This window comes from Lygodium microphyllum, chromosome 27, assembly GCF_053477565.2.
Source record: "Lygodium microphyllum isolate KBCC chromosome 27, Lygodium_microphyllum_v1.1.10, whole genome shotgun sequence".
Classification (NCBI taxonomy): Eukaryota; Viridiplantae; Streptophyta; class Polypodiopsida; order Schizaeales; family Lygodiaceae; genus Lygodium; species Lygodium microphyllum.
This window is the reverse complement of record NC_141161.1, coordinates 10645854-10671688: the sequence shown is the minus strand read 5'-3', so window position 1 is coordinate 10671688 and position 25835 is coordinate 10645854. Positions and strand designations below refer to the sequence as shown.

At 39.1% G+C, this 25835-nt stretch overlaps 1 protein-coding gene across 8 annotated transcripts in view; it reads right to left on the bottom strand.

The window, feature by feature from the left end:
* Positions 1 to 18188: 18188 nt before the first annotated feature.
* The window catches only part of LOC148012052 (uncharacterized), a 116145-nt gene continuing 108498 nt past the window's right edge, over positions 18189 to 25835 (bottom strand). For 2 of the 8 annotated variants that reach the window (XM_087669800.1, XM_087669801.1), the window contains exon 19: positions 19445 to 20374. The gene's annotated coding sequence lies outside the window, so the exon portion shown is untranslated. The other 6 variants (XM_087669799.1, XM_087669798.1, XM_087669802.1 and 3 more) reach the window with 6 other exon arrangements.

Genomic DNA, 25835 nt, shown 5'->3' with positions numbered 1-25835 from the left:
GCTCAAGAAAGCAAGCCAAGCTCGCGGTGTTCTGGTAAGAGGAGCAGTGTTGCTTTCATTTTCTGTTTTGGGAGCAGATCTCTACAGGCAGCACAGCCGGAAATTGCAAGAGTGCATTGTCTCAAGTTGAGACGCCCTTCGCGGTGAAGCAAGAGGGCAGTATATGCTGCGGGAGAGGACTTTAGCCTTTGGCGACCCTTTTTTTTTTATTTGAGGCCATCTCAGGGCCTGTTTTGGAGGCAGAAGTTTTCTGCATGCACTCAGGAAAAGGCCCTGTTTTATGCTGTGTGACCACCGTTCTACAGGTCGGTGAAAAGTTACCACAGAAATTGCATCGTATGCTTGTGTGCAGAGACATTGGGAGTTACAGAATCATCCTTGGTTCCTGCTTATGCAAAATCGTCACTAGGAAGTGACTATGTGGTCAAATACCACTTTTGCTAGTTTTGTAGATTTGCCCTTGTGAGGGTGAAGCTGTGTTTTCTGCAGTGACAAAATTTTTTGCAGTATTCTGTAATGGCGTCTGATTCTCTTTTACAGATTGTAACTGAAAAGCTTGACAAGAACAACTTCCAAGCATGGAAGTTTAGAATGACGTTCCTTATGGGAAAAGGATATTGGGAATTTGTTGCAGGAAATGAAGAAGAACCAGTTCTTCCTGATGTTCCTAATCAACAGCAAATGCAGGCATTTAAAGCATGGCATGAGAGAGCCAAAAAAGTTATGTACTAGCTGTCTATCAGTATTTCAGACTCTATGATTGTGCATATTCAGGATGCAAGTATGCCAAAGGAGGCATGGGATACTTTGTCAAAAATGTATAGCACAAATACGCAAGCCAGGAAAATGCAGCTCAAGCAAGAGTTGCATAATGTGCAAAGAGAAAGTATGAGCATCAATGACTACCACATGAAGGTGAAGATTGCAGATGCACTTGCTTCCATTGGGTCGCCAGTGGAAGATGATGATTTAGTTTCTGTGACCTTGAATGGTCTAGGAAAGGATTATGCACAGTTTCGGACATCCATTTCAGTTCGTGAAAGATTTCCTGATTTTGAGGAGTTGATTGCTCTTCTAATTTCTGAGGAGCAAAGAAATGGTGGTGCATCTTCTTCAGGAGGAACTTCAAAAGAAACTGTCTTCTACTCAAATGCTGGAAGAGGTAGAGGCAGAGGTAGAGGAGGCCGATTTGGAGGCCATGGTAGAAATCAGAATATGCAGCAAACTCAAGAAAGCCAGTCCTATGGAGGAGGACGTGGTAACTCTAGAGGCAAGGGGAGCCAAAGAGGTCGTGGTGGATGGCAAAGAGGCCAAAATGCAAACAGTAATGTTGAATGCTACTACTGTGGTAAAATGGGTCATATGGCTAAAGACTGCTATAAAAAGCAGAATGACATCATGAATGGAAAACTGCAACAAGGGAATTATGCATCTTCTAGTAGACAGGGTCATGACAGAAATGAGCATTTGTTTATGGTGCAGCACATGAATAATTCTGTGACAAGTGCAGAAGAAAGCAACGATGTATGGTATGTTGACTCAGGTGCGTCAAACCACATGACAGGTCATGCAGAATGGATGGAGGATGCAAGGAAAATGGAAAAACCAGGATTTGTGGAGACTGGTGATGATACTGCACATCCTATTGTGCAAATTGGAAAAATTCCTTTGTCTATGCAGGATGGGAAAAAGAAATACATGTCCGATGTATTTCATGTCCCGAATATCACCAAGAATCTGGTTTCTATTGGTCAAATGGTTGAGCAGGGCTTGCACATCAGATTTAATCCTCATGGATGCTTTGTTGAGGATATGAAAAATAAAGGTCGCTTGATAGCAAAAGGAAATAAGAAGGGCAGAATGTTTACGTTGGATGCAGACATGTCTGAATTGAGTGCAGCAATGTTTGCACATGGGACCGGTGTAGTTCCAAATATTGATATCTGGCATAAACGCATTGGTCATGGTAATGTACAGCGATTTAAATCAATGCAGGCCCAAAATATTGTTGCGGGATTGCCAAAATTCAAGGTTGCAGAAATGCATAAGGTATGTGAAGCCTGTCAGTTTGGAAAACAGGCAAGGAAACCATTTCCTAGACATGTTCAAGAGAGTAAGAAGCCATTGGAATTAATCCACTCTGATGTGTGGACTACTAAAGCTGCATCTCTTGGAGGCTGTCATTATTTTGTCACTTTTATTGATGACTATAGCAGAAAAGTTTGGGTGTATTTTATGAAAAAGAAAAGTGAAGTGTTTGGGCATTTCAAAACTCTTAAAGCTATGGTTGAAAAAGAAATAAGCCTGCAAATAAAATGCCTAAGGTCAGATGGAGGGGGAGAGTACCGCTCAAATGAGTTTGCAAGGTTCCTGTAGGAGCATGGCATAAAGCAGCAATATTCATGCACTCATACCCCACAACAAAATGGAATTGCAGAAAGGAAAAACAGGCATATTGAAGAGGTATCTTGTGCCATGCTCAATGAAAAAGACCTGGCAGATTTTTATTGGACTGAGGCAGTTGCTACAGCAGTCTACATAATGAACAGGACTCCCACTGCAGCAATACATGGGGTGACTCCAGAGGAGAGGTATACTGGTAGGAAACCAGATATTTCTCATTTGAAAATTTTTGGTTGCATTGCCTATGTTCATGTGCTAGATGAGTTGAGATCCAAGTTGGATCCAAAAGCTGAGAAGTGCATCTTTATTGGTTACTCTTTGTAGCAGAAAGGGTATAGATGCTATAACCCTTCTACTCGTAAGTTTACAGTGAGTAGAGATGTTGTTTTTTGATGAGATGAATAGCTGGTATAAACCAGTAAATGTGATTGATAATGTAGATGCACAAAATGGTAATGCTGCACAGAATTCACAGCAGCAGTCACAAGATATCAGTGGACCTGGAGCGTCCTCTAGTAGTGGTTCATATTCTTCACCATGGACAAGCAAATTGAGATCAGGAGAATCTTCTCAAAGCAATGCAGATAGTGGTATGCAGGTATCACGAAAAGGAAAAGATAAGGTAGATCAGCCTATGTTTGATGTGAATGCAGGTCACTCGTATGTGGATGGTGAATCCAGTGGCTCAAACAGAGCATTGATGATGAGCTGGGTATTCCTTCTATTGTTACACCTGGAGTAAGGAAGACCAGGGATATTTTGAGAGCACCTAGGAGTGAACCTACTTTGCGCAGGTCTACCAGAGCTAGGTATCCTGTGGATAGGCTGAAATACGATGGATTTACAACCATTCACAATGCATATATGGTCAAAGTGATACAGGAACCAGAACCCACTTCTTTTGAGCAAGCCATGGGAAAAGAAAAATGGAAGAAAGCCATGGATGAAGAAATGGATGCCTTGGAAGCAAATGCTACATGGGAGTTGGTATCTTTGCCTAAAGGTAAAAATGCAATTGGATGTAAGTGGGTTTATAAGGTGAAGCACAATGCAGATGGTTCTGTGAACAAATACAAGGCAAGATTAGTAGTCAAGGGGTATGCACAAACATATGGCATTGACTATGAAGAAACATTCAGTCTGGTTGCAAGGATGGCAACCGTAAGAGCAGTCATTGCTATGGCTACATCAAAGGAATGGTCTTTACATCAGATGGATGTAAAGAATACCTTCTTGCATGGTGATTTGCAAGAAGAGGTCTATATGGAGCAGCCACCAGGTTATGTGCATGCTGTTCATCCTGAGTTTGTTTACAGGTTGAAGAAAGCCTTGTATGACTTGAAGCAAGCACCTAGAGCATGGTCTGACAAGATAGGACAGTATCTTGTTACTATTGGCTTTCAGATTTCCAAGGCAGATTTCTCACTTTATGTGAGAAAAATAGAGAAATGTATTATGCTACTTGTCATTTATGTTGATGATTTGATTATGACAGGTGACAGTGATGAAGATATCCTTCATGTGAAAATGCTATTGAAGCAAAAGTTTGAGATGAAGGATTTAGGAGAGTTGTGTTATTTCTTGGGCATTGAGGTGATTAGATCACCAAGTGGGATACAGCTCTTGTAGAGACAGTATGGATTGGACATGCTGTCCAAATATGGGATGACAGGCTGTAAGCCTATTTCAGTTCCTTTGGAGCAGAATGTGAAGCTGAGCACAGATGCAAGTGAGCTTCTGGAAGACCCTACTATGTACAGACGCATAGTAGGAAGTTTGATTTATATGACTATTACCAGGCCAAATTTGAGCTATGTTGTTGGATTGGTAAGTCAGTTTATGCAGGCTCCAAGGAAACCGCATTTGAATGCGGCTAGATGCATACTCAGGTATGTGAAGTCCACATTGTAGTATGGACTATTTTATGAGACTGGGGTTCAGATACAGCTGCATGGATACACTGATGCTGATTGGGCTGGTAGTATTTCTGATAAACGATCTACCAGTGGATATGTGTTCTCTTTTGGGAGTGCTGCAGTCACTTGGAGCAGCAAGAAACAGCCTACAGTTGCCTTGTCGAGCACAGAGGCCGAGTACAGGGGTGCAGCAATGGCTGCATGTGAGGTAGCTTGGTTGCATAAGCTACTTTATGATATGCATCAGCCTATAGATGGGCCAGTTGTCATTTATTGTGACAACATGAGCAGTATACACTTGGCAAATAACCCAGTCTATCATGCTAGAACAAAGCACATTGAGGTGCATTATCACTATGTGCGGGAGAGGGTTTTACTAGGTCTTATTGATTTAGTTTATGTCAGCACAGAGGATCAGGTAGCTGACATATTTACGAAGGCATTGGGCGCAGAGAAGCTGCGCAAGATCAGAGACCTGCTTGGTGTGCAGGAATTGGGATTGAGCTCAAGGGGGAGTGTTGAGATATAGAGCTCCACTCGTGATATGCCAGGGTGACCGTTGTGCATTTATGTCACCGACTTGTCAGTTGTAGATGCGGTTGATACACCGCCCATGAATAATAGCTAGATGGCAGCTATCCTTATCTACTCTAGTTCATGGCTCAGTTAGTATGCCACCTTAGTTAGTTGTCTTTGGTTTGAGACACATATATAGGGTTCTTCTATTTCTTTGTATGAGACTTCTTTTTGGCTTACACAACTAAGAAGAGGAAAACTGTTTTCAGCCTCCACCTTTGTGTGTATTCCCCCATTGTGCAAGCAAGAAAGCTACAAGTGAGACTCCTTCCTTCTCTCCCACAATCTTGACACTATAACCCTACTTGATGAATTTGAGAGCATCTCTCTTCAGTTGATCCCACGTTCTTGGAATCTGTTTGCGGATTCTTTAGCAAATTTTGCTTATGAAGAGGACCTCTTCTTCAACTGTGGTCCTAGTCCGACTATTGCCATTGATAATGAGACAAGACCTGGTCGTTTGTGGGAAATTTTATTAGACCACACGTTATATAGTAGGCGATGGTTGATATGGGTAATGCGAAGAGTGGCCGAGACCCATCTACCACTATTATCTTGGGCCCATCGGTTGATCAGACGACATGTTATGCGTATGCCTCTTTCTATATATGCAGGAGGGATAGGTCACAACTTAGTTTAGGGCTGAGAACCCTATTTTTCCCATTGGACTGGAGCATATTTTTGTCTATCTGCTTTATTCCAAGGAGGGATGCGTAGGTGTCGTTCTGTTTAATCTCATTAGGCCAAAAGGGCCATTTTCTTTAAGATTTTTCATGTCTGCTTTCTTTAGGCCAAGAGGGCCAATTAGTTTGCAGTAAAATATGCTATTTCTTTAGGCCATGAGGGCCCTATGTCTGTTTGGTGCAAGTACATCTAATGGTTTTTTGTTTTAATGCTTGCATCATACATGTTGACGAAGCCATTGGAGGGAGCCTTTGCTGCAAGAGGAGCTTCTTGTGGCCATTCCAGGTGGTTTCGTCCCCTTCCCGAGTCTTTTTCCTTTTTCCTTAAGCAAATAATGATATATATATATGTAAGGGGTACCTTCTTTTTGTTTGTTGGGGACTAGCAATCAAGGCATGAAGTCCCAGGTTTAGGTTAGGCATGTTTGGGGAAGGTCTGCGTAGTCATTGCCTCCTGCAAAGGCATTGTCAGGCACTGAAAGACCTGTCTGAGACGGGAGTTCTAGTAACCCTGTTCTGCTGACCTACTAGGTGACCATGTTAGGAATTCCTATTAGTGTGAGGCAGTTAGAGAAGCTTGCACTTAAATATCAAGACATGGACAAGTTCTGAATCTAGCTAAAAATAAATATACTGAGGTATGTAAAAAGGGGTTCTAACCCCTCTAAAAATAGAAAAGGAAAGAACAAAAGATCCTTGAGCAGTTGTTCATTGCCTTGCAAAGGCCTGGTAGGTTCCTAGGGACGAGACAAGACTCGGGGCCAATGCCTCATCTTCCTAGGGGTGGCAACTAGTTGAAAACAAAATCATAAGAGAAGGTTGGAGCAAAAAATAAAAGTGAGTGTCAGAAAAGGATTAAGTGTCACCTTGCGAGGGCTTGGTAGGTTCTTGGGTACCGATATAGGACCTAAGGCCGATGGCATGTTCTCCTTGGATCACTATGCTCAGCTCCCTCCTTTTTACACGCCCGAGTATGGAAAATAAACCCCTAAAAGGCTAATGAGCTAACATAGAATATTTCTTGATTAGACTATAGGAGTCCCCACCTAGGAGGAGCTCCTAGTTAGCTTGTCCTTCGTTAGGTAGGTAGTTCAGACCACCACTTAGGATGACCTCTTTGGTAGCTCTTTTTACCTTGGTCGTGTTGGAGTAGTCGGTTAATGACTAGCTTTAGACTCTTTGTCCGATTATGCTAGGCCTACTCCTTGTGGATTTCCTACCTTAGTTTTGACAAGGGGTAGGGTGAGAGCTGTAATGTGTTTTGTTGAGTATTTTTTTGTATCAGTTTGATACTCTTTGTGGTTGTGTTTATGTGCAGATCTTTTCATGGGATTCAATGGGCTGAGTTACCCTATCCCATGGTCACCAATGAGAGCTCATTTTTTACTTCAAGAAGTGCTTAAAAATAAACTTCATCGAAGGTGTGTAGTTATTTGATTTAAAGCAGCAAGTCAGAGTCGGGTTCCTAAAGTGCTTTAAAGATACACCAACTAGCGGTTTCGGATTTTTCATAATTTCTCCATCTACCAGAATGGATCTCGAGAAGTGCCCTGCAGTGCGCGACCTCAAGACAGTCGAGTAGAAATTTTTGACTTGCAAAACGAATGATAGACAAAAGAATGGGAGTGTCAAAAGTGGGGAGGTCCAAGAGACCCAAAGGAAAAAAGCCAAGCGTAAATATCCTTGGAGTAAGGGGTGGCAGGGTGACCTTTGGAGTCTTCCACCCCCAAAAAATCACGATGTGTGTGTGTGTGTTGGGGGGGGGGGGGGGGGAGGGGGCACTGTTTTTTCAACCGTGCGAGCAGAAATGGCGACGCTTTTCTTGGAGAGAGGCTATGGAGCCTCTATGTACCATACGAGTTTGATAGCACATGCCTATTTCTCTTCTCCTACGCTCTCCATCGCCACTCTCCATCCATCCAATGGCTGCTCAGATGAAGAGATCATGTTCTAGTCTTTCTCTCTCCTCCCTCTCTCTGCCCTCTATGGGTTGTTCATGTGCATTATCTTGAAGGAGGAATCAGGAAGGAGATTGAAGCAAATGATGATGGAGATTAATGCAGATGTTGAAGCTTGATGTGTAGCATGGAATTGAGAGCAATGGAGGCTTTGTCTGTTGGTCACGTAGTCATTTAATGTGTCTCGGGTTTCGTAGAAACACAATATGACTATTTTTTATGAAGGAAACAAAGCTTTTTTGACATTTTATGATGGAAATGGTATTCTTATGAGATGAAAATTTGTTTGAGTGCTGGTTGCATTATGTTTAATTGATTTCTATCGAAAATTCTGATTTCATAATAATTTACATGCTCTATTTAAATCCCTGCAAAACCCAAAATGTGGTTTTTAAGGGTAAAATTATAGTTTTGTCATTTCGGGTAGGTGAAATGTGTTCCTATGGGGAAAAATGGAAAATAAAATTGAATTTTAATATGTTGAAAGGGTTGGGATGAAAAAATAAAAATAGTAATAGTGATTATTGATAAATAAATGCATAAAAATAAGGGAAAATAAGGAAAAAATAAGAATGTATGGTGATGGTGGAGCATGAGGTTTAGCCGCAGTCTGCCCTATCTCTTTGTCAAAGTTCGTGATTTATTGCTTTTCATATATCAAAACATGAAAAAATTAATCCCTACGCCTATGCAACAGAAACACTACCTAAAAATGAGAGGGTGGGGTGTTTGAATGATGCGATTTGGGTGCTAATTGTTGTTGGTTTTTCTTATGCATAGCATGATATAGAGTTCGTTGTATTTTAATTAAGGGGATAGTAGCATGAGCGTTGTCTCGGTGCTATCCTTACATCTTTGCAATGAGTTAGTAAATGAGCATTGGAAAGCCTGGTAGTGCACGACACATTTCTGACTAAAAATTATGTTTGAGCACATTAGGATCATCCACTTTTGCATGTGCATATCAACCATGGTATCGGAATATGAAGAACTAGATGCATAACACATGTTTTCCGTTATGATGACCTACACTTGAGCATGAGAGACGACCTAATCTATAGGCTAGTCGATCGGTTTTGGGAATTGTTTGGTAAGGACACATGGTATCTCTTGGAATACGTTCAAAATGAAAGAGTGGAGCTTAAATTGTGTGTATTTTATGTTGGAGCGACGCATCTTGGGGCCAATCCGCGAGGTGTAGGAGAGTCGCAGTGGAGCTGTGGTAGTCAGCCGAGAGGTGCTTCCCTATATTTGTGCTACGAGGTATTATGACTATATCTTATGTGATCTCCCTCTATACAAATGCAAAATCGACATTAGCATTTAGTGTAGAGTGAGTATCAGACGCTCCTGGCCCACGAGGCCGTGTGGTGGGATTGTCTGTTGTGTGCATGAGATTCGACTAGTGCCAGCCCATTTTAGGTCCCATCAGAAAACACTTACCCCTTTGCAATATCAGCTACCCCTTGACTATAAGTGTTTTGATTATTGTGATCATTGTCATTATGGCAAGTAAACTCATAACTCATATAAGAAGTTTGGCATTACACAAATTCAAAAAAATCTAAATTTTTGCATATGTGAGCAATGGGATGGAGCTATAGATGTGCTTGACATGAATGCTACTTGAAAATTAGTGCCATTACCTAAGAGTAATAAATCCATTGGTTGCAAATGAGTATACAATGTAAAACTGAATCAAAAGATTATACAAAGGCAAGGCTCCTTACAAAAGGTTATGTGTAGACATACATGTTAGATCATGATATTTCAATCATGTTGTGAAGATGGCTATTGTGAGAGCTATGAAAACATTGGTTGTATCAAAAGAATGGGATTTTCATCAAATGGATATCAAGAATACTTTCTTAACTGGAGACTTGCATGACGAGATGTATATGGGGCACCAAACGGGATACATGTGCCCTGATGTACTTATTTTGTGTGAAAATTGAAGAGAGCTTTGAATGGGCTAAAAGTGCACCAATAGCATTGACAGAGGGGATAAACATGTTCTTAAAAGGTGCAAGGTTTGGATTAGTGAGGGTGACCATCCATTGTATGCCCATAAGACAAGTGTATGGATGGTGGCCATAGTTCACTATGTAGATGATCTTATAATCACAAGAAGTGATATGGATGAGAAAGCACATTCAAAAAGTACGTAAGGTTTGGATTAGTGAGGGTGATCATCCTTTGTATATCCATAAGCAAAGTGTAAGGATGGTGGCTATAATTAACTATGTAGATAATATTATAATCACAACAAGTGATGTGGATGAGAAAGCACATTCAAAGAACATGTAAATGTAGAGTTTGAATGAAAGATCTTGAAAAGGCGAAGTATTTCTTGGGCATTGAGGTAATAAGAACATGTCATGGAATTTGGAGGTTATAAGAGCAATTTGTGCTAGACATGCTTTAGAAGTGTGGGATGATGGCATGTAAACTAATTGCCATGCCAATGAAAGTGAATGCAAAGTTATAGCCTAATTTTGGAGAGGAGTTGGAGAATCCAACCATGTATTGGAAGTTGATTGAAAGTTGTTGTACGCTGTCTTGATAGGCTAGATATGGGTCATGACATAGGGGTGCTCACAAGTTTATGCAACACCAAATGAATCCACATTTCGAAATACTATGTAAGATATTGATGTAGGCAAATGTTGTGCTGAACTATGGGTTGTTGTATGCATATGGTGCAAGCATAAGGTGTTTGGGTACACCAATATTGATAGGCTAGGTAACCTCTTATGGCAAGACATTAACTAATGGCTATGCCTTGGATGGTAACATGGTGACTTGGAGTAGTAAGAAGCAACCGACTATTTTCATTATGTAGTAGTTAGGCTAAGTATAGAAGCTCAAACCCCTACATGTGAGGTGGCTTGGATGAAGAAGCTACTACATGACTTGGAAGACGTTATTGTGAAGCTACTCACCTTGTATTATTATAACATGTATGCAAGGACAAAGCATATAGAAATCCATAGGTCCTTGATGGAGACATTGAATTGGTGTATATGAAGATAGACGAGTAGGTGGCTAATCTACTCATGAAGTGATTGGGTGTCAAGAAGCACCATAATTTTTGGAATATATTGGGAGTATTGTCGTTTGGGTTGAACTTGAGGGGGAGTATCAAGTAGTGAGCTCATCACATGTCTTCTTGTCTCTAGGTACTGAGGGTACAATAGCCATAAGCTTGATGGAGCTTCATCATTAGCTGTTACAACATGATTGCTAATTCCACTACATTAAAAGAGTTTACAATGAATCATGACAAAGTGTTGCTCTCATGGTTGTTAGCAAACTATCCCTAGTTACTCTAGTATATTATCCCTATTGGATGAAGTGAAGAAAAAAGAAAGAAGAATGAGGAGAAAGAGACTTGGTGCCTCCATCTTTCTTGTGTGTGAGCAATCCCTTAATTAACCCCAAATAGAGAAGACTATAGAAGGACCGCAAAAACTTTTGATTGAAATGTTAAAGTCAAAAGGTTGGTTAGAGCATTCAAAGAGAAATCAAAGAAGTCAATTGATATCAATTAACATATCAAAAGGACCAAATCTAGCTTAAAAGAGTGTCAAACACTTTTTATCTCTTTCATTCCATGTATTCTTCAGCACAACAAATCTAATCAATTACTCGCATTTTCCTTGGGCAGCTTAGGTTACTCTGTGTCCGATGAAAAATCCCCATTGTAGCCATTTTCCCATCAATTGATTATGTATCCTCAACTCTATGGTTAATAACCTGAAATTAATTACACATCCTTAACTATGTGGAAGCAGCTTATCTTGGACAACTTATCAATACCAACCTTACCCCTTAATCTGAAGTTCAGCAAATTGCAGACTTATTGTTTTACCCACAAGCCTTGATACATCCTTCACTTCCCAGTTCCAATAGTACATGTGTATAACCAACAATAATTTGCAATTGTGCACCAATTATCCTCCTCCTCCTCCTCATTCTAACTTCATAAAATAGAGAAAGATATAGAATACTAGAGAGTACTAAATTAACTTCTAACTCTAGTAAAGTCATGCATACTAACAATGGCTAGCTTGCCCAACCATTATGCTAGCTAAACTTTGTCAATATGCTTGGTACAGTATTTTGGTGTAGGGACACTAGCAATCACAACGTAACCATTGACGATGATGCTTTATCAATCAAGATAAATATCATGGAACCTTCCAAATAAAATTGACTTGCATATACAAAACAATAAAAGTGCATTGAGTAGCTAAGGAAAATGAATGAATTGCAATATGTTTTATCTTATGATGGCTAAAGGTGATGCGAAGACTTGCATTGGACAAAGTCTCATGAAGCAAGCTTTGCTAACATATTGACATGTGATTTGACATGGCATCCAATGTGATTTTGAGAAAAAATATATCTAAAATTAATTTGTCAAATACAATTTTTAAAAAAAAACACTAAGCATTAATGCTACCCCAAAGGCAAAACCAAGAAACATACATAAATATAAAATCATCATTGATTTTCTTTTTTACAGACACAAAGTTACATTGTAGGACATCTATTCGACTTCTTCTTTAGCTCTATCTTGATCATTAGTCATTTGCATATTACATTTTCCCTTGCTCAAAAATTTGGGTACATATAAAAACTAAAATCACATAAGAGACAAATATAATCTCAAAAGGTAACTTAATAGCTAAGTATGGATAAAAGTGTGTAAAATGAAGTTCTTCAATTATCCATAAGTGAACAAATAATGCTATCTTTATACATTAAAGATCCAAGTGAGCAATTCTAATCAAGATGTATTGTCTTTACTAGTAGTGAATCAACTAAACCAAGCTGTGGTTAAAGAAAACCAACCCTGAGGATCATTAAGTATATCTAAAGGCTTTTTTAGGGGATAATTTTGAGAAAATAGCCATAACTCTTGGGAATAGTATCCAAAAACGAATGAGCGAGTGGTTACGAATAGCAATCCATCTACAAGTTCAAGCCTTTTGAAAACAACAAGATAATCGCATGACGTCTAGTAAAGCTTGAGATCGTAGGGTATTCATTGTCTAGTAAAACTAGGAATTAATTGAGCGCCTCAAATCTCAATTTTATCTGGAGATGATAGGCATTTATATACTTTTCCGCCTAACTTTAGGATGGGATTGGTTCATGCTAGAGTTACTTGTGGACATGGTACAACATGGACAATTTACTCACAATTTGGTTACATGGGCATAACCGTGACTAACACAACTTTATACAATTAACTGTGGCTATTCTTGGAGCCATTTCAAGGGGATCAAGGTGAAAATGGAAAAAATTTGATGAATTTGACAAGTAGTCACTAAGTCTCAAGCCATTTTCAAGATCTTTAGGTGACAAAGATTGAACTTGCTACCAATTAATGCAAATTCATCTAGCCAAAATCATAGTAAACTATATCGTTTTTAACTTACAATATCACAAAATTACTCTCCCTACCTCTCTAGTCATAACTTTTGCTCTAGGAAAACAATGATTTAATACAATAAGTGGTATAAGAGATGCTCACTTAGGGTTTGCTCTAGGAAAAAAATGATTTAATAAAATAAGTTGTATAAGAGATGCTCGCTCAGGGGTTAATCTAGTGGTGTAAAAGCCCTCGAGCTGTCGAGCCACGTCTAGTTAAAACATTTCATGAGATTATGTTTTTTTTGTTGATTACCATGTCTTAAACAAGATAACTTAACATGATATTTATCTATGTCTAGAATAGATGCTTTAGTAGATGAGTTAGGACAATTAAAATATTTTATGTCTCTCAATTTAGCTTCAAGTATTGACAAACACCTATTAATTAATGAGACCAACAAAACAACTTTTCATGTAGCCAAAGGTCGATATGAATCTAAAGGAAAGGCCTTTTGACTAAAATATTTTACATCTTCCAATTTAGATTCGAATATTCACAATTACCTACTAATAAATGAAAACAACAAAAATAGCTTTCCATATAGCCAAAGGTCAATATGAATCTAAAGGAATGGCCTTTGAACTCTCAATGCACGAATTTCCTTCCAACATCTAGTAGTTAGGCTATGTACACATCTAATTGATAAAAGATTAATGGTCTATCTAGATGCCATTTTGATATACATAACTTGGGAGGAACATATGAAAGAAGTATTAAAAATCCTGGAACAATATAACCTATAATTACAACTTAAAAAATGTAAATGTAATAAAACTCAATAAAAATTTCTTCCAACAATAAAATCACATCTTGAACAAATGACAATCTATTTTATTAGATGAACACTCCCTAAAATAGAATCTAATCACTTGACAACAAAAAAGGAACTCTTATCAATAGTTTGGTCATTACAAAAACTCCATCCATAGGTACATGTTTAGAAATTGATAATTAGTGCTTTTATAAGACTAATAAAAAAACTAAATCCTCCAGGTCATTTTACTTAGATGGGTTTTTGTGAAACAAGATTACAATTTCCAACTTACATATTGTAAATGTGAAAATAATGATATTATAACTGTATTTCTCAAATATCTCACACACAAACACCACCATACCCATAGATCTTCAACACATAGCTGTATTGTAACAAATTCACAACTCCGACAAACAATAAATGGAATAAGAACTAATAATCAAATATTATATGCCATATTATATTTAAGATATCATATTATGTTATGTGAGCCATAATTTGAGATCTAGAATAATGATCCCTAAGACACTTCAAACTCAATACATAATTTATTTTCATATGCATCCCTAGCTTGGGACATCATTGGTCATCATATGATGGAATCTCAAATTCAAGGAAATTCTTCCTAAAAGTTGTGATCATTAGGCATGCTTATCCTCATCTCATACTTTTCAAACTAAGGAAAATATTTCATAATCGAAATAATAAGAACAATATGCAAATGTTTGGGACAAAATCAGATTTTCTATTCCCCTATCATCCACCAATCGATGGTCCAACAAAACACTTGGATAAAAGATGTGACAAATATGTGTAGTTACAACAAATCGGGATAAAATCCCACCTTATGTGATTCATGCACTGGGAACTCAGTTCAAGCTTCAACAAAAGTTAGTCCCCTTACGACATTGTATTAGGGGGACCCAGTTTTCCCCCTGAAACACCCTATTAGCAATACCAAATAAATACATAAATGCAATTGACTAGTACTTACAACTAAAATAGACTTGATTCACATTAACTTAGCACTTGCTTAAGCAAGGCAAATCAACTTTATGATGACACTAGAATCTGCAATGAATATGAAAGTGGAGACAATGTATTAAATTTTTCATCCTTACAAAAAGACAAGTTAAACATATTAATACAACATAAACAAATTTTCCTTACATCATTACACATAGGATAATGAAAAATATTTCTACAACAAAAAAAAAAAGGCAAGAGCACACACACACACACTACAACACACGTAACTAGGATCAAAGATATTTTCAAGAGGATACTAATGATGTCACATAGAATACATAATGAGTAAACCTAAAAGGAGATATCATAAAGTAATAGAATTTGAATGGTCGGGACAAGTAGAACATGCTATAAAGAGGACAAAAAACAAGACTTCAATCTACGATTTTCCAAAAACTTCAAAGCATTTGTAGAAAAAGAATGTGGAGTAGATGATATGCATGGGCTAGTAGGAGGGTTGGACCACCTAATATGTTGTCCAACCCATGTAATCACTTAACACAGTGGACCAACCTCTCAAACGGCCACATCAAACCAAGAAAGGTGAAAGGGAGCATCAATCTTGAGCCCAGTAGATGTACCATAAATGAATACATAATGGAAGGAGCATCCCATTTATTTCTTATCTCACCAATATAATTTCACACAACTACACCATTGAATTTTACTTTGATAGGTAGTACGTGGTCATAGGAAAAAAAGTATTGCATTTTCCTACACAAAAAATGCTATTGATCCAATCACTTTCCCATGTACATACCCTTACTTGCAAAACTCAAGTCCATCTTTGATGTACCTATTTCTAGGTTTCCTCACAAAGTTTAGGAGCTCTAAAATGTTCAAAATTTAAGGCAACTATAGTTTATAAGAGTAGTAAATTTATTGTCAAGTAATATTGCTTAATTACTAAAATTGATAAGAAAAATTTCAAAATTGTTTCCATGAGCTTTCAAAAGAATATGAGAAACAAGCAATGTATAATTCTGTGAATTGTTAATTTCTATAGAGTGTACCACTTTACCTATTTTGAAGTGAAACTCTAGAGGCACCCACATAAATGTTAATTGGTATTTGAAGAGTTAACATATAAAGCTTTAAATGAGCTTATCTCCTTGATATCAAAATGATGGGATTGAGCAACTACAAACCAAACAAATGTAACATGCTCAATGCATGTTTGGAGGAGACTTCAATTGGGGCCTAATAGAATGCACAAAATTGGTAAACTAATGGTATTACCCAATGAACTTTCAAATTCATTTCAAGCATAGAGCTTACAAATTGGACCTTGCAAATCGTCATGCTCAAGAAAAATAATGAAAACATAAGATGCATATATTCTTAAAAAGTTAAGCATTGTCACTAAGAGGGATAAATACCTCCAATTTCGCAAACAATTTCCCTAATCATCTAGTAGTCTCTTCCAAGTATCGCCATAAAACTACACGATTAAATGTAGATCCTTAGACTTTTAAGGTCATAGCCTTAAGTTTGACTAATGCTTCATGTAATTTCTAGTGCTCAATGTTAGGGCATTGTTAAAAGATTCTTTAAACGATTTTAGAAAACTTTGTAGAAAATGTATGCATGCATTTAATTGGAAAGAGCATTTAACCTAAATCAAACATAAACATACTCCTTGGTATCACATGTATATGTCATCTCACTAAGTGCAAAATTTGCATGTAATGTGCAGTAATTGCTAGGTCTGTACATTCCAAAAACAAAAAATACACTAATCTTAAAAGAATTTGCATGAAATGTGCAATAATTGCTAGGCATATACATTGCGAAAACAAAAAACATGCTAATCTTAAAAGAAGTAGCATCATTTCAAAAGTGCTCTCTCCAACGACCTTGAAGAGCATCCCAAGTTTAGTGGGCCATACATGTCATTAGTAATTAATCTTCTCTCTCTCCTTAATTGTCTCTATGCATGTTTTCTAGTGTTACATTAGACAAACTAATGCCAACAAGCGTATGGTGAGCTAACATAAGCCATATTCTCTCCTACCGACTTATCCAATTGCAATGTTCAAACTTAAATTTGCATATTGTTATATTGTTATCTCCTTAAGATTTTCAAGGTCTATTTGTGCTTGTTTGATTCTGTTCTCAAGCCTATCATTATTATTTTTCTATGAAGACTTACTTATGTTTGTTTTTAGTCTTAATCTTAATATTATTGTTTTCCTTTGTTCCACTCATATGCTTTTTTGGTTTTTTTAATTCTCAATCTTAGTATTATCGCTGTACTTTAGTCCATTTATGTACTCTATGTGTTGGTCTAGGCTCATAACTTGAAAACAAACATGATGCAATAGTACAACTTTTTATAACTTTGTTGTCGTAACATTCTTCCACCTTGAGGTTTCCTTATTTCATTTCGCATGGTGCTCTTTAGTTATAAATGTGTTAAAGTTGAGGCTTGCTAGCTTAAGTGGTTATGAGATGGCATGTTGAACCAAAGCCAAGGGTTCCATTTTCATAAAAAGCACTAAAGGCACCTTGTACAGAATTAAAAATTATTATGCCTCTTCTTGGTTGGTCCAACAAAGATGGACATCCTAATGGAACCACATGTTGACTTGGTAGTCAAGGGTTTTGGCACCCTTTGAATACAAGTTTCATTGTAAGCCCTTATATTCAATCAATGGAAAATCATTTGACATCTAAAATTTACATTAGAACTTAATAATAGTACACCCTTATAGTATTGATTTAACCACTGATATATTCTCTTCAATTTTCCATATTTACAGCTTATTGCACATGTTTTAAGACTAGATGTCTATATCCTCTTTGGCTTATAGTGTTGATTTAACCATTGTTATATTTTCATGGACTTTCCATATTTACAAACTATTGCACAACAGATTTCAAGACTACAATGGAATTTCTTATGATTGGCACTAATTTGAAAAATCAACATCATGTTACTATGTTCTTTCAACAACTAAGAACCTATTGCAAGTTCATATTTCCACACCTTTGGAGAACACAACTAAGAAATATAGGTCACTAGCACCAATTCTACCATTCTTGGCAAAAGCACTAAATTTTAAGGGATTAGCATGTAGATGTATTCAATTTAGGGAAATGCTTTGATAGGGCATTAAAAAGTTATCACATTCTGGTTCTTTGTGCAAAAGATGGATACCAAGGGTAATAAACAATATGTTAAGAATAGGCGGAATGGCTACCGAAGAAAAGAGAGTTTTGGCAATTTGATGATAATTGAAAGCAAAAGCTACTAACATCATTTCAAAATTTGTTACCCTTGGAAACATGTCACACATCAAGAACCGATCTTCCTCTCATACTATGTGCCATTGACTACTCTATACAACTAATAATTGACAAATCCTTAGAATTATTTTTACAAGTAGAACAAGCAATAACTTTCCAATCTCAAATATAAGTTGCAGAGTCACTGTACTTTGTAGCTCCTAGGGCTCCCTTGCATTGACATTCTGCATGCATGAAGCACTAAGATGTGTGCACGTGTCATGGGTGCATACAACAACTTCGGCGAAAAACAGTGAGGATCAAGCAACTGACAAGTAAAAGCTTACAAACTAACAAAGAGCCAAATTATGGATTGACACAAATAGAAGCTAAGAGTGTACAAGTACCACTGGTTTTGATGTTAAACTTAAAGAGTGAAAGGGAAAGCCATGAGTTCAGTTAGCATCAAAACTCCACACAGCAAAAGCAGTGAAGTCACCTCACAACCCTTTGAGATTTCTTGGAGCAAATATTTGGAGAGAAGTGTGTCTATTTGCAGGCACCTCCAGAGATGAAAGAAAATGTAGCTTTGGTGCTCAGCTCCCAAGACCGAATGTGTAGCCCCTGAGCCCTTTTCTGAGTTCATGTAAGCTACTAACTTTTAGTTGTAGCAATGGTGCAGTGCTTTCTGTTTGCACTAGCAGTCAGAATCGTAGCTGCTTTGTGCCTCTGGGTCCTCCTCATAAAATATGATAGAGTGAAACATAATAATGACACCACCTGAGCATAAAAGGTATGATTCTTCCACATTTCTTTCACCATGCAAAACCTTGCCTCATAGGCAGTGCAGATCAAGCCCCATCCAGCCCCATACATCACTATTCAGAATGGTCAAACGTGCAGTAAGACTAGTCTCAATTTCCTTAATCAATGATCATCCATGTAGCTTCATCAATTGGTCACTGCTATTTTCCGAAGGCAGCAACTCATGCACTGTATTCAATGTCTAATTCCATAAAAGTTGTCATTCCTTGCCATAAACCAAGACATGTATCAGGTATTGATTATTCAAAGAGAGACCAAGTCACAAAGGAGTTCAAGAGATCTACAACCCCACAGCACATGGGTATCCAATACAGATGATTAGGTATGGAATGCCCAATAAACAATTCAAAACAATCTTTTAGGCATTCTCCCTAGTGCATGCAGACATTGAAAAGGAACAAAAATTGGGGAAGCCCAACAGAAAACTTAGCTTTTGTTCCACAAAAAACATTGTAACATAATGATGCTTGGAATGAGTGAAACCTAGAACAAGGCTGCAAGCAGAGTCCTGAGTTGTGGTGTAGCTTTTGAGATTGAGATTGGTTTATACAGCAAACATTACAGACTGCTTCTGCACACCTCCGCATGACATTGACCAGAATTTTCGTTCCTGTAAAACAAATCAGTTGCCTCTTTACTAAAGCTCCTCTTTCATGATTCCTGCAACATGTAAGATGGTGTCGAAGTAGTTCAAAGGGCATGAGCATATCACAACACTCTGTCAAGGCTATCCAACATATATGTTACTAAACTTTATCAATGCCAGCATACAACATAAACCCAGTTTGGAAGGATGCATGCATGTTAGACAATCGATACCATGGCAGTTCATGGATGAGCACAGATTGGAAGGTTGGATACATGTCTTAATGTGTGCTTCTGAGTGCATGACATAAGGAGAGCGACATGGATCAGAAAATGCAACAGATTCCTTTCTTCAGGAGGGAAACTATTGCGATATATTTTGATACACAAAGGAGTTAACCCTCAGATCTTAAAACACTCAAAAGACACATGAAATACATCGCACTCACATCCAAACACGTTACTTTTGGAAGCACTGTATATTACTGCAGGAAACCCCAAAAGAGGTGATTTTTTTTTTTGAGAATTTACAACAACCATGAGCTACCAACACACATGTATACTTGCACATATGAATGCATGCACGCCCACCTGCCCAGACGCATGCACACAGACAGACAGACAGAGACACAAAGTGTGCTCACTGTGTAAGGGCTGCACAACAAGTGCGGTATGCAACTCTCAAACCTGGCTTCTTAAATCAAGATGTAGACTTTATTACTGTACAGTCGTTTCGTTACAAAAGAAGTGTATTTTGTACAACCTCTGTTACCATCGTCCATCATTCATTTAGGAAATGGTAACACTGCAATCAGGAAGCCTCTAGAATACAAACTTGCTTCTACAAAAATGGAAAATAAAGCTTACACAGCTTTTCATTACACATTACAATGCCACCTCAGGAAGGAGCCGTCAAACTCTTCTATAATACAAATACTCTCGCACTTGTATCCTTAGCCTTTGCCTTGGATCTGTCAAACATAAAACTATAGAGAGTAAGTTCAATTCATCAAGTTCACCTTTTAATCTTCAAAATCATCCTTCAGAAACTTCAATACAGTATGCCTAACTACTTAAGTGTTTCATTGTTTTTCACATAGGTAGCAAGTGCCCATGAGATGAATTATAAAATTTTCACCATCTTAAAGTGCATTCAAGAGGTGCCACTATCTTTTATCCTGACCCCTCCACTATCGAGCCTTTCAGAAGTCTCAACAAATGTCACTGGGCTAGTTCAGACCTACCTAAAGGAGGGCTGAACCAGCCACATAAGCCCTAAGGCACTAACCAAGGGCATGGTCCAAAATCCACAGCACCAACAGCAAGCCACTAATGAGACCGGATATCAGGGGTTGGAGAAACAGCACTACAGTACTAGAGGCCACCTCTCAACCACCAGGTAAAGAACTTCTACATGTGGGTACGATATCCTTGGCCATGGAACTACAATTGTCATGAAGGTACCCAAGTTCTTGTCAACTTCTAGGTGTGGTAAGATACCCTTGGCCTTGGAATCACAATTGTCATCAAGGTACCCGAGTTCTTGTCAATAAGTGCAACCCTCTTCTTTTAAGGCAAGCACTACCATAGAGAAACAGAGTATGGTGCATATTGTATTGTGGAGATTTAACCATAGAGAAATAAACACAAGGATACAAGTAAAAGTCTTATCACAACTCTAACTCTGAAATGTCACTCAGAAAGGACAGCTGGAGTGGAGCAAACTATATCCAGCCAGGGAGCAGCAATGTCAGGAAGAACCAAATTAGATGAGACCATAGAGGAGATATGCCATGATACTAAACCATGAACACGGGCCACATGACCATGGATGCCCGATACTAAATCAAAAATAAAGGCATTCCGAGTACGCCAAATATGCCACTAGGCTGTCCATCTAAGGAAATGGAAAAGGCAAGAATAATCTGAAGCAAAAGAAGAGAAGAATATCATCTCTGTCTCTCTCTCTCTAGCCTCTCTTTCTCAATCTTCTCTCTCAAGCCTACTCCTATTTGTGTTATCCTTCGTGTATGATGTATGCACTCTCATCTTTGTACTTGTAACTTGTAGGTAGTGCACCTTGAGCATGCGGCATGAGGTTTTGGCATGTTACCCTTAAATATTCATCTTATTTACTCTCATTGCATTCCTATTTAGACTTTAAACATTTATTCTATTATCTTTAATCCAAAATAATCAAGTTAATTTTTTTTGTACTAATATCATACTGTACCTTATAAAATCTTAAGGTACCATTTAGTACCGTATTTTATTGTACCGTACCTTTTGTACTTGATAACTATGCCCAAACCACATAGGGGACTCTTGGATTGTTGGAGGTGACTTCAATAATCTAGGGAGATTAAACGACCAATAGGGGTGAGGTATTGACTTGTAAGGCAAGGCAAATGTGGACCATGAGACCTGGAGGCCACTATCTTTGTAGTTAGAGCTTGTGATACTACAAGGGATCCAGCTTTCACGATAACTCCTTGGAGCAAATGGACAAGTTCTATGTATGGGAAGTGGGGATACACTCGAGGAGGGCAAGTAGAACAATTGGCAAGACCACCATATCATGTCATGCCCCGATGCTCCTCTTTGGATGCTCCTACTTCAACCTTGGATCCTCAATCTTGTTGTATCTTGCACTCGGCCTATGGGCATGAGGTGAGAAGACAGACGAGTAGATTTGGACTAGAGAGTGAGCACAAAGGATGGACAAAGTTTTGAGTAGGTTATAGAGGCCCTAGGGAAGCCGAGTAGGACTTGTCAAGAGGCAGCTCTCCATGATCTTCAACAATGTTGGGAGGAGGAGATGGCCCTTTGGAGGGATCAAGCAACTATTCAAAGGTTGCTATAGAAGTTGAGGGATCCAACCCTCCACACTCGAGAGCTACATCCATAGTCAACTCTCTTGAGCTTAGAGGATAATGTCTTCCACACCTGAGCTACTTTATGGGCATGGAAGGGGGACACGAGCTGCGAAGAGTTCTTCCACATACATGCACCGCCCACTTCAAGGGACCAAATCCGTAGCCTCCGTGACTAGTTTGGAAAATTTTGTTCTTTCTCGGAGGTGTTGGAGGTCACCACCACTACCTTCTACAAACAGCTTCTTCATAGGGGCTAGTCTTAGCTCTAGTGATGCAATGCAAAAAATAGGTTTGGGATTGCATCCCTTCCCTCATTATAATGGAGAAGATTGTCTCTCCTTTCCCTTTCATTGAGAAAGAGCTACCACAAGCTTTCCACTCACAAGATGGGTAGAGATGCATTGGAGAGGACATGCTATCTAGGGCCTTCTTTTCTACATACTGGAATATGGTCATGAGCCCCTTGCCACAACCATTTCCACAGATCTCCAAGCAACATGTCAACAAGTCTAGTTATTCTCCTCCCCAAAGAGGGAAACCACTTGGAGCTGTCCTAGTGGCAGCCAATCACCTTGTTGTCACTTGCCTATAAGGCACTCGCCAAGATGATGTAGGGTTTTACTCACGCCTATGCTTACACAGAAGTATCGGTGATTTGCACGTAGGACACTAGGGTACTTTTTACTCTCCATAAGAGAGGATTTCTCCCCTAGTCACATTATTTTTCATACGTGCATTTATGTTACACATTTTGGTCACTTACTGCACATTACACACATCTATGTGTGAATGCACTTTAAGGCATTTACACAACCCTAAAGTCTAAGAGTTGTACTTTGTACATTGTACCTTATCTTGCAATCAATCAAGTGTCGAGCTGTGACCACACGCACTCTCTCTCTATACTGTCATGCACACTCTCCCAAGCTGAGTTGTTCTCCTCCAACAATTGGTATCAGAGCTGAGAGCCACCTTGGCCACCCCACACCTCCGTCTACCAGCTTAGCCAAGACACTCCCACATGTGCACGTCTGCAGCTCCCACGTGTGCACACCTGCTAGCTGCGCCGCCCTGTGCTTGGTGATGCCAACCAGCTACATCACCTATAGTCCGCCCACCATCCCAGCAATCTTGCAGACTGTGCGGCCGGCAATCCATTCACCACCCAACAACTCTCCTCACCTGCAAAGGCTCCACTTTGCCACGTGGCAGCTCCATCTGTCAGCTGCTCCAACAGCTCCGCCCTACCACAACACTCACCCTCATCCTGTGTAGTAAGTCTACAACCAACTGCCATGTAAGCATCCTTCTAACATGCCTACAGCTGCCACACAGGTATATTTTATTATTTTATTCAGAAAATCAAAGCCAAAGCAAAGGGCTTTCGCATGGAAAGGCTAATTTTTTGCTTCAGCAAGTTCTTTAGTGCACAAATTGCAAAAAATTGCAGGCATTTGGGTCAGCAAATTTGGGGATTTTGTATTTTGGCACACATTGGCATATATGTTGAGGTTTTAGTTTGAAATTGCTTGAAATCTTGCACATTAGACAGTCAAATTTTGGGACTTTTGTGTTTTTAGTGTTGCTGAGTACTCTTATTGCATTGGGCAGCGTGTTGCTTGCTTAAATCTGAAGAATTTCAGCACACCGAGGCAATAGTGGTCAAGTGTGACACAATTTAGTTATCACTCTTGTGCATTTGGAAGAGTGACATTTACTATGGCAAATCAAGGACGGAGTGATGTCTTCACTTATGTATCAAAAGAGGATAGATTGCATGGAAACAACTATTCTCTATGGTCCATGATGAAGAATGTGCTTATTGCAAAAAATCTTTGGGATTATGTTTGTGGGGAAGTACCTGGTGATTTGGCTCTTGCAACTCCTCCACAAGGAGGTCGTGGTCAAAGGCAAGACGTCGTCAACCACCACCCCAAAGAACAACTACACAAAAGGCTTGGGACGGTAGGGATGCCCAAGCACTGTCACTTATTGCATTGGCAATTCAACAGTCTATAATCCCACATATCTGTTCTCTTGCTACTTCACAAGTAGCATGGCTTACACTTGAGCATATATTTGTTGGATAAAAAGATAATGGTATTTCGGTCACTATATCACAGAATACAAGAAATGCATTGCTAAGGAGAAAGAGGAGTCTCGGATGGCAATTTTAGATGCACCTTCTATTGCTGCTACTACAAAGTTTGCATCATTTATCACTAATTGTGACTACTGTTTTATACTTGCAGTTATGATTTTTCTTAGGCAGATAGAGCATTCAATTCTAGAGAGGATGTCAACACTTGGTTCTTTGGCGGTGGTGCTTCTAAGCACATTATATCCCGCTCAAATTTGTTTACTTCTCTTGTTGAAGCTCCTGTTGGCAAACCAATGCAATGTGTCAACAATGCATCTTATCCTATTAGAGGTGTTGCATAGATTTGTTTGAAAGCCATTGATAGCTCTACTCTCCGTTTGCAAAATGCTTTGTATGTGCCAAGGATAAAGAAGAATTTGATATCCATTTCTTCTTTAGCAAAATGTGGAATGCAAGTCACTTTTTATGATGATAAATGCATAGTCAAGGATAAGGAATTCTTGACTTTATGAGTTAGATGCTTGTTCAGTTGATTAGTTGGTTTATTTGGTGTCTACTGTTACTCCTCCTATGTCAAACACAGAGTTATAGCATGCTCGTATGGGGCATGTGAACTATGGTAGTTTGATATACGCTTTTCTCTCTTGGAGAGACCTCTTGAGCACATTTGTAAGGGATACATTTTGGGAAAAATATATAAGTTTTCTTTTCCTTGTGATGTTGATTTTTAAAGACACGGCCAGGTTGCAAATTGTCCATTTAGTTGTAGGTGGACCCATGCAAACAAAGTCATTGGGTGGATGTTATCACTTCCTCACTTTCATTAATGACCTTACACCATAGTAACATGGGACAGAGGGGACGGCAGCATGGGACGGAGGGACGTAGTCCCAGGGACGGGACCAAGCAGGGACATTCCGAAACAGACGGACGTCTCATCTCCGAGTGGGGACGCCGGTGAGCCAAGCAAGGACGCGTTCCCGGAACGCGTGCGTGTCAGGGACGCCAACTAGGGACGGCCCAAGGAGCCGTTGGGCCTTTTTTTTTAAAAAAAATTTACTATTGTGCTGCCATAAGCCATTTCCGCCATGCTCTTGCCAATGTTTCCTATATAATGCTCCACTCTCAAGCTACACTCACACTCCCAAGGCCAAGAGTCTCAACTTCTCAAGACTCTTTCTCTCCCTCTCAAGTCTCAAGTCTCAAGGTTGAAGGCCGGCGTGCTCAAGGCTCTTCCTCTCCCTCTCAAGTCTCAAGTCTCCACTCTCTCCTCCCTTGGGCCTCAAGGCTCAAGGCTCAAGGCTACCCTCTACATTGTACAAGCTCTCTCTCTCTCTCTCTCTCTCTCTCTCTCTCTCTCTCTCTCTCTCTCTCTCTCTCTCACCGAGCACCCACCAGTCCAACCGGCCTCCCGACCCTGGGGGACCACCTTAGAAATAGCCACAGCGAGAGGCA